This window comes from Malania oleifera, chromosome 12, assembly GCF_029873635.1.
Source record: "Malania oleifera isolate guangnan ecotype guangnan chromosome 12, ASM2987363v1, whole genome shotgun sequence".
NCBI lineage: Eukaryota > Viridiplantae > Streptophyta > Magnoliopsida > Santalales > Ximeniaceae > Malania > Malania oleifera.
Genome location: NC_080428.1, coordinates 40,984,936 through 41,000,053, shown reverse-complemented (window position 1 = coordinate 41,000,053; position 15,118 = coordinate 40,984,936).

Genomic DNA, 15,118 nt, shown 5'->3' with positions numbered 1-15,118 from the left:
AACAACAAGAATTTTAGATTCTAGATCTTTCAAGAAAGCCCCATTCTTGTTTTTCAAAGCAGTATATCTTTTATTTATCTTAACAAGAAACTTATGAGTTCTAATATATTCTTTTCTAAGTTCCTCATAAGTTGGCATGCTATCACCATCAAATTCTCTATAAGATTCACTACTAGAAGTATTAAAAGATATATTGCAAGTATCATTGCATGAATCATTTAATGAAGTAGAAGGAGAAGAATTTACCTCCTCTTTGGTTAAAGCTATAAAGCACTGATTTTCTCCTTCATAATCTCTTGAGCTTGAAAATTTTGGAGTGATAGCATTTTCTTGATTGGTTTCTTCATCTTCATTTTCAAGTTCTTCCCATATTTCCTTAGCTTGAAAAATTTGGAGCGATGTTGTTTACAACTCTCCTTACGGGGCTGAGCCATAACCAGTTATCCTTACGAGGCGGTGTCTCCTTAGTTCACTTATTGAGTGAAACTAGACCAATTTTCCTTACAACGTGGAGTCTCCTCAGCTCACCTAACCGGGTTAGAGCCAAACTAGTACACCTTACAAGACGGTGTATTCCTCTTCATACCATGCCTAAAATACAAAGATAATAAATTTATTTTTGGACAAATACAATGCTTCTCTAATAAGTAGATGTGTACAACAATAAACTAGTATGATGGGAGTTTAAGCTTAGTAGAGTTTATATGATACCTTTCAAAAATATATATATGAAATATTGTGAGAGATATGGTGAATATGATATTGTTTTTAAATATATAATAAGCATATATCCAAGATCTTTTAAAAAACACAAGTAATATCTCCAAAATATATTTTTCAACGATAATATGTAGGAGATAAAGATGACTCGCTCTAAAGATATTTTCCAATATGCACAATGACTAGCTTTTGAATCTTGCAATGAGTGTGCAAAGATTCACAAGCTATAGAGATTTTTCCCAACAATATTTATCAATGAAATAGTATGGGAAAAACTCAAACTCACTCTCTAAAAAATGATTGTCAAATATGGATGAATAAGAGAGTATAAGCTTGGCAATGAAATGTACAATGCCCACAATATAGAGTATTCAATCTAACTTCAAGTTGCAATAACTTTGCAAAAGAAGAAGATGAACTCGATGCTCTCTTTCTAAGAAGATTTTACAAAGAAATATGAGAAAGAGAATGAGTGAAAGCTTGTGTATGTGGGAGTATAAGAAAAATAACACAAAATATTTTCAAAGAATTTCTAAGCTAATCCACCTAATCATGCTTTAGAATGGGCTATATATAGAGCAATAAAAAATATTACCATTTGGGGACACGCTCATCATTTTGAAAATGTTTAAACAAAAAATTAAGCATGTTTAGTGCTGAAAATATTGGGCAACCTAAGAAGGTTGATCGACTGAGCAATGCGTTAGTCGACTGACCTAAGGTAAAATTTCAGTTTTTTTATCGCTTTGGTCGACTGAGTATGAGGCCGATCGATTGACCTAGGCGATTTCAAAAGTTATGATAGTTTGGTCAACTAAGCCCTAAGACCGATCAACTGAGCTTGATAGCCGGTCGGATGTGGCATATTTGTTCTAAGATGGCTAGTCGACTGGGCTACGCAAATCAACCGAGTATATAAAGGTTGTTCGGCTGGGCATTTCAAGAGAAAAGACTAGCCGATCGACTGAACTTAGATAAAATTACAATTTTTCCCACAAGGCATGGTCGGTTGACTGAGATTATTTGAATGTGAAGGGTTCTATCAATTGAAGTCAGAGAAAACCTAAGGTTTTGCCTTAATTTTGACCATGAAAAATTCCAACCCTATGTGTATGAGTATGACATTTTAGGTGAAGGGTTTTTCATTAAAAATTGGGTTCCTTAAGGTCAGTCTATGGTCTTTGATCAAGCATTCATCCCATCATGCATGATATGCATTATTAAAATTTAAAATCTAAACTAAATGTATTACAAGTAAAAACATATTTCTTCTTTTCCTTTTGCTCTTCACTTCTCTATGGAATATGCCAAGTGTGTATGAGGTTTAAGTTCGTCATTGGCTCCCATTTTTAGTCCCCGCATGTTTGTGATGAAATATAAACCTATTCATATGCGAAGTACACACATAAGATGTTGGTGCTTTACCAGCATAAAAAATAGGGATCGGATTCAAAATGTCAACACGTCTCCCTATCTCTTTAATTTCTACAAGTTATAACGTGCATGTATGTTTTATATTTACTGAGAACTTGCTGAATATTGGATACTTGTTGAATATTGGGACCTTGCTAATTATTTGGAATTGTGATTGAACCAAGTTTTTATTTGAAAGGTTGATTTATATTGATTGGATGAAAAAAAATAAAAAATTCAGACAAGCATTAATCTTTGAATTCTTGGATGAAATAGCCGAGGTAAATGTTTGTGATTGATTATTTGATTAAAACTTAAATGCTAAGATGATCCAACTTTCACTACTGAATTTGTGTATTGAAAATATTGTTGACAATTGCTGAAAATCAAATTTTGAGAATTAATGAACTGAATTAATTGAAGTTTAAGTTTGGATTATATTTTCAGATTTGATATTCATATATAGGATTCCCAATTGGTATAGTACAGTCGTTGTCTAGATATTGTAATTGTGTGGTTGTGGAAGTTTAAATTAATAATGATTGAGGTAATTTGAAATTTCGTTTATGAATTTTTAATTACCCAATTCACCCCCCTTTTGGGAATACATCTTTAATTTCAATTGGTGTTCGAGGCAGGTTATAGTATATCTTAACAAGTAGTTGCACAAAGATCCTAATGGCACACATAGGTGTATCCCCTTTTGGTGAAAGCCAATCTTCATCTAGACCTCTTATTTTCTGCGCTGTAATCTACATCTTTTGGAAACAATATATGAGGATATTTTTGCAAACTATGGATTGGAAGGTCTAGAAAGTAGTTACCCATGGTGACTTTATTCCCACTAAGAATGTAGATAATAAACGAGTTCCTAAAGAAGAAATTGATTTAAATGACACTTTTGAGTCTGATTCCTATTTTGATAATGATAAAGCACAAGTATCTCATGTGTGTGCCTAGTACTTGAACAGGTTCGTAATTCAGATCGCACACATGGAAGAGGAAAAATGGAAGCCATGAGGGCCTTGAAGAGCACACACACCTGACGTATTCCATGAAGAAGTGAAGAGCAAAGAGATAAAGAAGACACATATTCTTTTTGTTGTAAATGCATTTAGATTGGTCTTTAGTATTCCATATCTTAGATGATGTGATTGGATGCTCAAAATGACTATAGATTGTAGGATGAACTTAAGATCCAAGATTTTTCATGAAAAACCTTTTCATAAAATGTCATACTCATACACAAAGGTTTGAAGCATTTTTTAGGTCAAATGACGGCTTAAAGTAGAGTTTTTAACATGCTCAGTACATTGGCCCCTTTAGACTCTTGAAAACCCAATTGACTGGCCTGTTCATAAGGCCAGTTCTTAAAGTCCCAGTCAACTAGACCTTTCATGCATTATAAGTCCCAATCGACCGACCATTCAATTGGCTTGATTTCTAAAGCCTCAGCCGACCGACCTAAAATGAACTTGAAGTCCCAGTCGATCAACCCTTTGATCCAGTAGACAAGATCTTGGCCCTAGTCGACAAACTCTTAGTGATTTGAAAATTTTCCTTAGGGCTAGCTAACCCGCGCCTTGCCCAGTCGACCAGACTTATTGAGATTTTGAAAAGGAACTAAGGCCAGTCAACCGACGCTATCCATAGTAGACCGAACTTCTCGAGTTTAGCAAATTTTTCAGTGGTAAACGGTTATTAATTTTTTATTAAACAAATTTAAAAATGCTTAATGTGTCCTTAATGGTCATATTTTAAGAGACTCTATAAATAGCTCATTCATAAACTCATTTAATAACTTTTGATTATATTGAAAATCCTCTCAAATATTTTGGGTTTTATTTCTATATACAAGCAAGCATTACTCTCTTTCCATTATTCTTTTGAAAAATCATTGTGAAGAGAGCTTTGATTCACTTTCTTCATTTGCAAATATTATTGCTCTCAAAGATTGTTGAAGAATCATTTATTATGGGCATTTATCATATCATCATAAAGAATTTACTCTCACTCAATCATTATTTTTTAAAAATTATTTTTGAGAGTAAGCATAAAGTTTCTCTCATGTTATTTTAAGCTTAAAGTTTCTCCCATGTTATTTTTTTGATAAATATTTTTGGGGAAACTTTTGTTGCTTGTGAATCTTTAAGCATCCCATTGCAAGATTCAAAATCTCATCTTGTTTTATTGCAAAAATCTATTTGTGAGCTAAACTCCATCATCTCCTCTACTTTATTCTTAAAAACATCATTTTTGGAGATATCATTTGGAGATTTTAAGATCTTTGAAAGTCTTTATTGCATATATCATCTTAAACATCAAAGATCATTTTCATCATCTTCTCTTATATTATTTCATACATATACTTTTGAGAGAGAAATCACAAAAACTCTATTGAGCATAAATCCCATCATATAAGAGTGCATTGGGGCATTTATATTGTACACATTTTCTTATTAAAGAAGCACTTTATTTGTACACAAAAATATTCATATCTTTGTATTCTTGGCCTGGAGTATCGCTAGAAGAGGAGGACACCATCCTGTAAGGTGTGTACGGTTTGGCTCCACCCGTGAAGTGAGCTAGGGGGACTTCACAATATAAGAAGAAACGGCTTGGCTTTGCTAGGTTAAGGTAGTTAGGAGGGCACAATCCTGTAAGGTGTTTAAAGGTTTCACTCCGCTTCGTTAAGTGAGCTAGGGCGACTCCACCCTATAAAGAGAAACATTTTGGCTTTGCCTGGTTAAGAGAGGTAGGAGGGCACCATCCTATAAGGCGTGTAACGGTTTGGCTCCACCCAATTAAGAAAGCTAGGGAGACTCCACCATATGAGGAGATGTAAACGATTTATTCTCCACCCAGTTAAGTGAGTAGGGTAGTGGAATCCTCAAGTAGGTTGGCTTGAGGCAAGGACATAGGCAGGGTTTGCCGAACCTCATAAAAAATTTGTCTCCGTGCTTTCTTTTCCCTCATCTCTTTACTTTCAACACTTGTATGCTTATTTTCGGCCTAACAAGGCTTATGAATTTTATTTGGATGATAAAAAAACAAGGAAAATTAACATGTTTGGTTAAGTGATGATTTTTCAGGTAACTCAAGTATCAAGATCAAGTGACTCAAGTGATTAACATCAAAGTGCTTGACAAAGTCTGTGAAAAGCTGGAACTTAATGTGACAAGGTTTCATGAAGCTAAAGACAAAGCTAAAAGTCAAGCTCAATATGAATAATGGAAGCTATATATGAAGACTTAGTGATTAGAGGAGTCATAGTATTTAAGAAGTCTCATGTAAGTACTTCAAACATTTCAATATGAATGAATGAAGCTCTAAGGAATCTTTTCTTGACTTAGAGACCAATTTTTGAAAAACCCAAGAAAATGTTTTCCAATTAAGTTACATTGAAGTTTTTAAAAAATTGAAGAATCAAGTCTTAAAAATCACAAAATTGTGAAATGTCACAAGATCAAGTGACTGACCTGTTTTGGTTAGACGACTAACCTTTTTATGCTGAAATAAATTAGGAAACAGAATAGGCCTAGTCGACTGACGCTATAAGTCTAGGCGACTAACCCCATTCTGACATTAAAATTTCTCTAGTTTTTAAAAGATCAGGTGACGGACCCCAATATTCTAGTCGATTGACCTTCCTAAAATTCAAATTTAAACAGCAAAGAAAAGTTTCCAAAATAGATTGCTTAAACCCTAAACTTTATGAAAACTTCGAAAAAACTCCAAGTACCTTGGGGAATGCGAAAATTAAACTTTTTCCATCTATAAATACATGTTATATCAAAGGATTAAAGACACCAATACATCCAATCAGCATTCAAGCATAATACTTTCTACTCTTCAAAGGTCCTCTTGCTAAAACACTCTTATTAAAGCTTTCTACTAAAAATCTGCTGATCAAAGCCTATGGTTCTTTTCTTTTCTACTGAGTTTCTCAATTTGAGAAAGAACCCGGTGATAAATTCTCGAGCTTCATATTTCTAGATTGAATTTGATTGGATTATATTTGTTTTAAATTGTACTAATCTACTCTCGCTGAGAGAGTTTCTTTGTGCACAAGAATCGTTCTTGTTTCTCTTGTTGTTGTTGACGGTTCAGGATTGTTAAATCATTGAACTACCAAGCGTAGGGCATCGCTTGGAGAGGAGGGTTTCATCCTACTAGAATGAGTGTGTAAATGGTTTGCTCCACCCTATTAAGGGAGCGATATAGTGAAATCCTTGAGTGGTTTTCCTAAGGTGAGAACGTAGGCGGGTATAGCCAAACCTCGTAAAATCTCGGTGTCTTTCTATTCCCTAAATCTCTTTAATTTTCTGCATATGTAAATTGCGTGGATGTTTACTTAATTTCTAAAAATTAAATAAGTTAGTGGGAATTACCAAAACCTTGATTAAGTAAAGTACGTTGATAGCAAAAATCTTGATTAAAGGAAGTACGTTGATAAATATTAAGAGTTTATTAATATACATAAACTCAAGTAATTTATTTGATATCAAAATCTGTGCTTTTGGAAGCTTGCTGAAATTTTTATTTTGTTTTATATTGTGAAATCAAGCTTACCTTATTGATTGAGTGTTGGTCTTTGCAAATCAGTTATACTGGTGTGATTGTTGAATATAAAAGAGTTGGGAAAGACTTAATAAAAGATTTGTAAAGAAATTTTTGAAAGCCCAATTCACCCCCCTCTTAAGGGTAGACCTTACTTCTCAATTGATATCAGAGCGTTAGGTTATAGTAAATCTTAAACTAGAAGCTACATAAAGATTTCTATAGCAAACCTAGGAGTATCTCCCTTTGCCGAGGGTCAATCCTCATCTAGACCACCTATTTTCTATGGTGTAAACTACACCTTTTGGAAACAAAGAATGAGAATTTATTTACGAACTATGCATTGGAAAGCATGGAAAGTTGTCACACATAGTGACATTATCCCCACTAAAATCATGGATGGTAAATAAATACCTAAAGATGAAAAAGAGATGACCAACAATGACCATAAGATGTTACAAGTAAATTCAAGCATCATGAATGCATTATATTGTGCTTTTGATGTAAATGAATTCAATAAGATTATGGCATGTAAATTAGCTAAAGAAATATGGGAGAAACTTGAAGTAACTTATAAAGGTACTATTGATGTAAGAGATAATAGCATCGATATGCTACACTAACGAGTATGAAGCTTTTAGGATGAATCCTGATAAGACCATTGCTAGTATGTACAATAGGTTCACCCATATAATAAACTCCCTCAATGCCCTTATGAATGAATTACTCAACTTATGAAATGATTCAAAAAATCCTTAGAGGACTTCCACAAATTTGGGAACCTAAGGAAACTGCTATAACAGAAGAAAGAAACTTGAAAAATAGTTCTCTAGATGAATTGATAGGATCACTCCTCACTTATGAGATGACAATAAATGAAAGAAATTATGAGAATAAAAATAAGAAATCAATAGCCCTCAAAGCTGCTAAAGATAGCTCTAGTGAAGAAGAAGAAAATGAATTAGACGATGATAAAATAGCCTTCATCACTAGAAGACTTGGAAAGTTTTTCAAAAAGACTAAGAAATTCACTCAGAAGTTTAAAGATTCAAAACCTGACAAAGGGGAGACAAGTAAAAAAGGATATAATTGTAAGAAAGTTAAGCATATTAAACCTGATTGTCCACAACTTAAGAATGACGCTAAAAAGAAGAAAAAGAAGGCTATGAAAGCCACATGGGATGACTCAAGCTCAAGTGAAATAGAGGATGAATCAAGCGATCAAGAAATAGTGAACATATGCTTCTTGGCAAAAGGTGATGCCTATACTAGCTCATCTAAAGAATCTAGTGACGAGTCATGCAGTGATTCGTCTAATAGTATGCCTTCATATAGAGAAATGCAAGCTAAACTATTTGCTTTACATAATAGGTTCATAAAAGTAACTAAAAAAAACGTAGCACTTAAAGAAAAAAGTGAAATACTTAAAAATCAACTAAAGACTTCAAAATCAGCTGAAAAAGAAAAGGACTCTCATATTAATGATCTCATGAATAAAATATATGAGATGTCTCAAGACCTAGTAAAGTTACAAGTAAATGGTAAAAGCAAGAATGATTCAAAAATAAGCAACCTTAAAAGTAAAATTGAGGATAAAGACAAAATAATCTACAACTTTACAAAAGGAAAGGAAAAATTTGAAAAGTTGATAGGTACTCAAAGAATGTCACTAGACAATGATGGAATTGGATTCAATGGAGTTGAAAACAAAAGGAAAAAGAATCTTTACATGGGGTATTTTGTAAAGGAATCAAAATACTATGCAAGCACATCCTCCACTAATGCTTATGAACACACTACTTACTTCTTGTGCAAGAAAAAGGAACACATAAAGTTTAAATGTCCATTTAAAAGAAAAAATAAAATCAAGAAAGTATGGAGAGTAAAAGCTAAAACTAAACCCGAACCAAAAAGCCTAAAAAGATTTGGATACCAAAGAGTAACACCTTGAAACCCTCTTGTATGTATGCTTTAGGACCACTCCATCAAAAGAAAAATGGTACTTGGATAGTGGGTGTTCAAGACACATGACCAGAGACAAATCCAAGTTCACCACACTAATGCTTAAGTATGGTGGGTATGTCACTTTCAAAGAAAATGCCAAAGGTAAGATAATTGGTATCAGAAAAGTACGTAAAAATCCATACTTGACTATTGATGAAGTCTTACTAGTAGATGGATTAAATCATAATCTACTCTACATTAGTCAACTAAGTGATAAAGGATTTGAAATAATCTTTAAACAAAACAAATGCATAGTTGAAAACAAAGATAAGAATAAAATCTTGCTCATTGCAAAAAGAGTTGATAATGTGTACTACATAAACTTTGAAAACTTGATCTCTCAAGAAGTCACTTGCTTGACAGCTATAAATGAAGCAAGTTGGCTATGGCATAGGAGACTTGGACATGCAAGTATGGAATTACCTTTTCTAAACTAGCTAAGAAAAACTTAGTCAGAGATCTACCCAGTACTAAGTTGTAAAAGACAAAATCTGCGATGCATGCCAACTTGGAAAGCAAACTAAGACTAGATTTAGAGGAAAGAAACATATTTCCTTTAGTAGGCCCTTGGAGCTTATTCACTTAGATTTATTTGGTCCTAATAGAACTCAAAGTCTAGAAGGAAAGCATTATGCTTTTGTCATTGTTGATGACTACTCCAGGTTTACCTGGTGACTTACTCGAAAAATGAGTAGCTCGAAAGCTATCCCAAGTATAGGAGTTACGTCGTGTAATATCAAGCCCAAGGGGTAGATTGTCTCCTTAGGGAATGCGTTTTAATCTCAATTTCACGTTCTCCCAATAGAAAATAAAAATATACTGAACTTGCTTCAGATTCGGGGTTTTTCAAGATTGTTCAATTTTACTTCTGATGAATTAAATGGCACGTGATTTAAAAACCCTAAAACTAACATTCACTAAATTAAAAAATAAAAAACAAGTATGGAAATCCTAGTCTACTTAAGGAAATACCTAAACACGCATTATTAAAGATGGCAACTACAAATAAGGAATTAAAAACATGCAATGGAAACTCAATCAAACACACACAGACACTAAAAATCAAACCTTTACTACGAATCAATAATTCAAACCAAGAACTCGAACAAAAATGCAAACATATCAAAAATCTAAACTTTGAATGATACCAAAAAATAAAAATACAAAATTTAACAAAACTGAAAAATACGAACTTTGACGAAACTGACCCTAACTAAATTAATTAAATAACTTGGAACATTAAACTAATCTACGGAAAAAAAAATTTAACCGAAAGAAAATAAAAAAAAAAAACAATTAAACTTCAATAATAATGAAACACCCCAAATAATATTCAAAATCTAAAAATAATAATAAACTCAAATAAAAAGTTAACAATATTCAACTGATTAATTAGTAATAATAAAAAAAAGAGAAGAGATAAGAGAGAGAGAGAGAGAGAGGGAGAGAGAGAGTAAAACTGCTGGAAGTTGCAGCAGTGGCAGGGGTTGGCCAAGAAGGGCTCGGGTGGAGGAGCTGTAGTCAGGCTGCTGTAGCTTTGGGTCTCCATGGGGCTGCTGTGTGGTGGATCTCGGCTGTGCTCTGTTGGTTTGCTATGTGAGAAGATAGGGGAGGCTCTGTGCAGCAGTGCTGAAGCTGCTGTTGGGTTGGTGGTATGAGTCCTGGCCGAGGCCTGCTGGAGGCTTGGCTGTGCGGTGCTATGGCCGTCAATAGAGCTGGACGTGCAGAGACTTCTCTGCAATGTGCTATGGCTGAGGGTGGAGTGCTGGAATAGGGATGCCTCAGTTGGAGTAGAGCCGAGGATGCTTCACAGGATGCAGAGGGCTGAAGATGGCTTGTGATGGTGGCTTGCGGTGACTGCAGAACTGCTGGTGTAGTTCTCCGTTGGAGAGTGGTTCTAGCTCGGGAGCAGCAGAGAGGAATGAGAGGGACTGAGGGAGATGAAAATAGGGGATAGGGGAAGAGAGAATTAGAGAGGGAGAAGAAGAAGAGAAATACTGAGAGATAGAAAAGCTAAAGGAGATACCAAAAGAGAAGATAGGAAACAACAAGGGGAAGTAAGGATCAGAGAAGAAAGAGAGAGCAGGAGAGAGGAAGGAGAAGGGAAAAGAAGTGAAAAGAAGAGGATTTAATAGGGATTTGGGTTGTCCTAGACCCAGATAGGTGAAATCCGACCCAATTGAGTCTGTCCTGGCAACTTGACCCAACTCGAATTGTTATATTTTTTTTTTTCATTTTTTTTATTCTCTGTTCATCACAAATCTGACTCTTCTAGAGCTCGTTTCTCACAAAACTCAAAACACAAAAGTTGTAAATAGTCCTTTCCTCTTTCTCCAAAAATTTGAATCATCTTGATCAGAGCTCGAACAGAAAAGTTATGTATGAAATACGAATAGGTGTCGATTTTGGTTTCCGAGATTTTTCCTGCAACAAAAAATTACCAAAACTTCATAAATAGTGCAATAAGGTTCAAGAATGATGATTTTGGCACTTTATTAAAATATTGGACAATTTTGGACATTTAATTAAAAATATAAACCGTAAAGCCTGGGTTAAGATGCCCAATTACGCAGTTTTGATGCGTAATCATACCCCCCAACTAACGTTTTGCTAGTCTCTAGCAAATGACATGAATGAATTTCAGGGTAGTGCCTATGATTACAAACTCCAGTGATCATGAAACCAATGCACATGCGACACAAACATACCATTTCACATACGAGAATACCATTGAATTTCACACAGGCTTGTTAATATTCAGTACACACAACTCCAAAGCACATCACTCATGCAAGTTTCACCGTTTATATGTCATTTAAGAGTAGTATACTGACATGAAGTTAATCAGTAGCACATTCAGAGTTAATGCAGTCATATAAGTTCAAGTATAAACAGGTAGACTCTCGAGGTATGTGTGATGTGTGTGACTCAGTACACCTAGGATACCAGTGGACACCTACAGAACGGTGGCTTTGACTTGGCCTAACTGGTATACCCTTAAGAACACTCAAAGAAAATGGGTTCACTCAACATATGTGAGGAAGAGTGTCGCGATCAAACATCCCACATATTAAAAGGAACAATGCTAAGTATATGGAGTGGACTAGTTTGGAAAGGATCTAGCCTATCTATGAGGTGTCGAGTCCTTCACCTTAGCATCTTCTCACCTACTCGCCATATCCAACCAAGACCACCCTAGATCAACTTACTCATAAACTTGTCGTGAATACATCTGAGGCATTAATCGGTTGAAGAATCTTCATACGTGGAAAATATGTGTCGTGTCCTTGTGATATGTATTTGGACCGGCATTGACATTTCATTTCATGTGCATGTGTATTGCTTGTTCTTTATTTTGCTCATTCTTCATTTTCTGTCTTTTTTTTGATCAATTAGGACAATCATAACACTTCTTTTGTAATCTTCATACCATAAATGGGAATTTAGCTCGAATAGGAGTTCATGAATTAAGTCTATCTCTAGGGGTGGCTCAGCCTTCACATTTTGAGTAGGCTACAAGACCTAGGTTTCTATCTCCCCACTAGGTGTCAACTCTAGGTTAGCAAATCAAAACATAGACTAGTGTACAAAGGAATCATCCAGAAAAAGAGAATTGAGTTCCATGAACTTTGATTTGATATTAACGCTCAAAAGGACGATAAATAACTCAAGGATATCTCACAAGGTGTCATAGTCGCCATGGGTGCTCTCTCAGTGCTCACAGGAAACCCTAAGTGCAATGAATCACGTGAATGTGTTTATTCAGCCTCGTGAGATGTCGTGTAAATACAGGAAATTATATAGCCAAATTAACATGAATGTTCTACTAGTCGATTCTTCATGGAGTCATAAAATCATATAAAGAGAAATTACGCATGATTGACTTAAGTGTGTCATTCTTAAGTTATATGCGAGTATGTGAAAGGTATACGCAATGTTAAACATAGCATAGTGCAATGTAATTCTTCAGTGCTCCTCCTTTATTTCTTTAATTTTTTTTTTATCTTTTTGATTTTTTTGATTTTTTTTTTTGATTTTGATTTTTTTGTTTTTTGTTTTAAATTAAAAACCCGGTATGTGTACGTGCACAGTGTTACATACGAATGCTCATCCCCCCCAACTAAAGTGGAACATTGTCCTCAATGTGAAAGCATAAGGGAAATAGAAAAGATTGTGCACGGGAAAGGTAAGGCGTACCTGAGTAGCAAAATAATGGAAAACAGAAATCGAACTATGAGAAAATGCACCTGAAAACTAACTAAAAATAAAATAAGATAAAATAAAAGGAAAATAAGGGAAAGAAAAACATCACAATTGTTTGGCGGAGACTCAGGAGGAATTTCGACTGGTGGCTGCAAGTCTATAAATTGCGTCGGCGATTCTCCAAATTTGAGCCGCCACAATCGATCAGTCATCATACCTGCACAAAAATCAGCCTCGAATAAATCAATATGCATTAAAATACCAAACAATATGTGTGCAGGTCGACCCTCGTGTGTTGACAAGAAAGGATCTTTATTCAACATCGTGTCCAGGAAATGTGCTTCTTTATGAACTACCGTGTGATGGGAAGTTATTGGAGCAATTACCTGTAATTCTTCAGAAGCATTAACATTAGAAGTTTTACCTGGTTCCTTGAAAATTAGGCTCTCACCAGTCTGATCACCCTCTTTATCAGGTGTACAAATCATTGTAGCACTACAAGCGTCTACTTCTATATTAGGCTCCTTGACATCTGGTTCAGGCGGGAGTGACGGTTCCACGGTTTCTGAGCTCGGAGCATGAGGTACCACAGGTTGGTACTCCGTATGAGTATCAGTCTCTTCATCAACTAACTGCTCCTCTTCTAGCCCCGTTTCCTTTGATTTTTCTTTGACCTCTTCTGGTTCAGCCATGACTTCTAGTGCTAGGACAACTAGTTGTCTGACGATGAGCATCTCAGGTTGGGGAAATTCTTTCTCGCTTCTCGAAGTAGTGGTGGTCTCTACTGTCTCAAGAGAAACATCGTGTATTTGTTAGTGTGGCTGCTGGTACTCTTGAGGACTAGGCTGAGGTTCCACGGGCAATTTTTCATTTTCTAAGATGTCCAACTACGTGCTTATTGCATTAATGGTGTCCCGCAATTCATTATTATAATCGATTTGAGTTTGCATGAATTGTTGGAGCATGTTCGCCATCTGTGTTATGCTATCCTCGAAAAGGTCTGATGGCGTACAACTCGAAGGGATCTTTTGTGGCTGATATTAAGGCGGAGGGTTGTTGGGGCGGTTTGGTGGCTCGTATGCATCTCCACCACTAATTGTGCTGATAGGGTGTGCAGTCATGGGTGCCTGAGTGTATCATGTGCTCCACTGTGGGACATTGTCAGCTAAGTAATCAAAGAATGATAATACCTTATCTGGATCCTTGCTGACGGGCTCTTCAGTAGACATGATCTGGGCAAAGTTCCTACAATCAGGGGTAAGAGCAGTATAAAAACAATCAACTAACCTTCATGAGTCAAACCCATGATGTGGACAAGAACTTAGTAGATCCTTGAATCGCTCCCAGCAAGCCCAAAATGTCTCATCATCCTGCTGCACAAAATTAAGAATTTGTTCCTGCAAAAATTGAGTTTTCTGTGAGGAACAAAATGCATGCAAGAATTCACGCTCCATATCAACCCAATTAGTGATAGAGTGAGGTCTCAAGGAATGAAACAAGATCAGTGCCCTATCCTGCAAAGTAGCAAGAAATAAATTCAGTCTAATAGATTCATCAGTTCTAGCATAAAAGAAAAATATGTTGCAGGTTGACTCAAACTCTGCTAGGTGCTGATAGGGGCACTTAGATTCCGTCCCGTAGAACTCGGGTAGCAATGATGTCCTCCCGCGTTGCATTATGAAATTAAGCTCGTCATAAGGCAAAATAGTGGAAGAGGATGCAGCGGCATATTCAAGCTACAAAAAGTCCATTATAATGCGCGGTACAGGTGCAGCCATTTTTCAAAACTTGATTTTTTTTTTCTGTTTTTGTTTTCTATTTTTTTTCTTTTTCATAAAACTAACAAAAATGATGGGAAAAACGAAAATTTGAAACTAAGACTGACATTCCCCGGAAACGGCGCCAAAAACTTGACTCATTCAAAAAAAAAATGAGCAGCTCGAAAGCTATCCCAAGTATAGGAGTTACGTCGTGTAATATTAAGCCCAAGGGCTTGATTGTCTCCTTAGGGAATGCGTTTTAATCTCAATTTCACGTTCTCCCAATCGAAAATAAAAATATACTGAACTTGCTTCAGATTCGGGGTTTTTCAATATTGTTCAATTTTACTTCTGATGAATTAAATGGCACGTGATTTAAAAACCCTAAAACTAACATTCACTTTAAAAAAAAAAAACAAGTATGGAAATCCTAGTCTAGTTAAGGAAATACCTAAAAA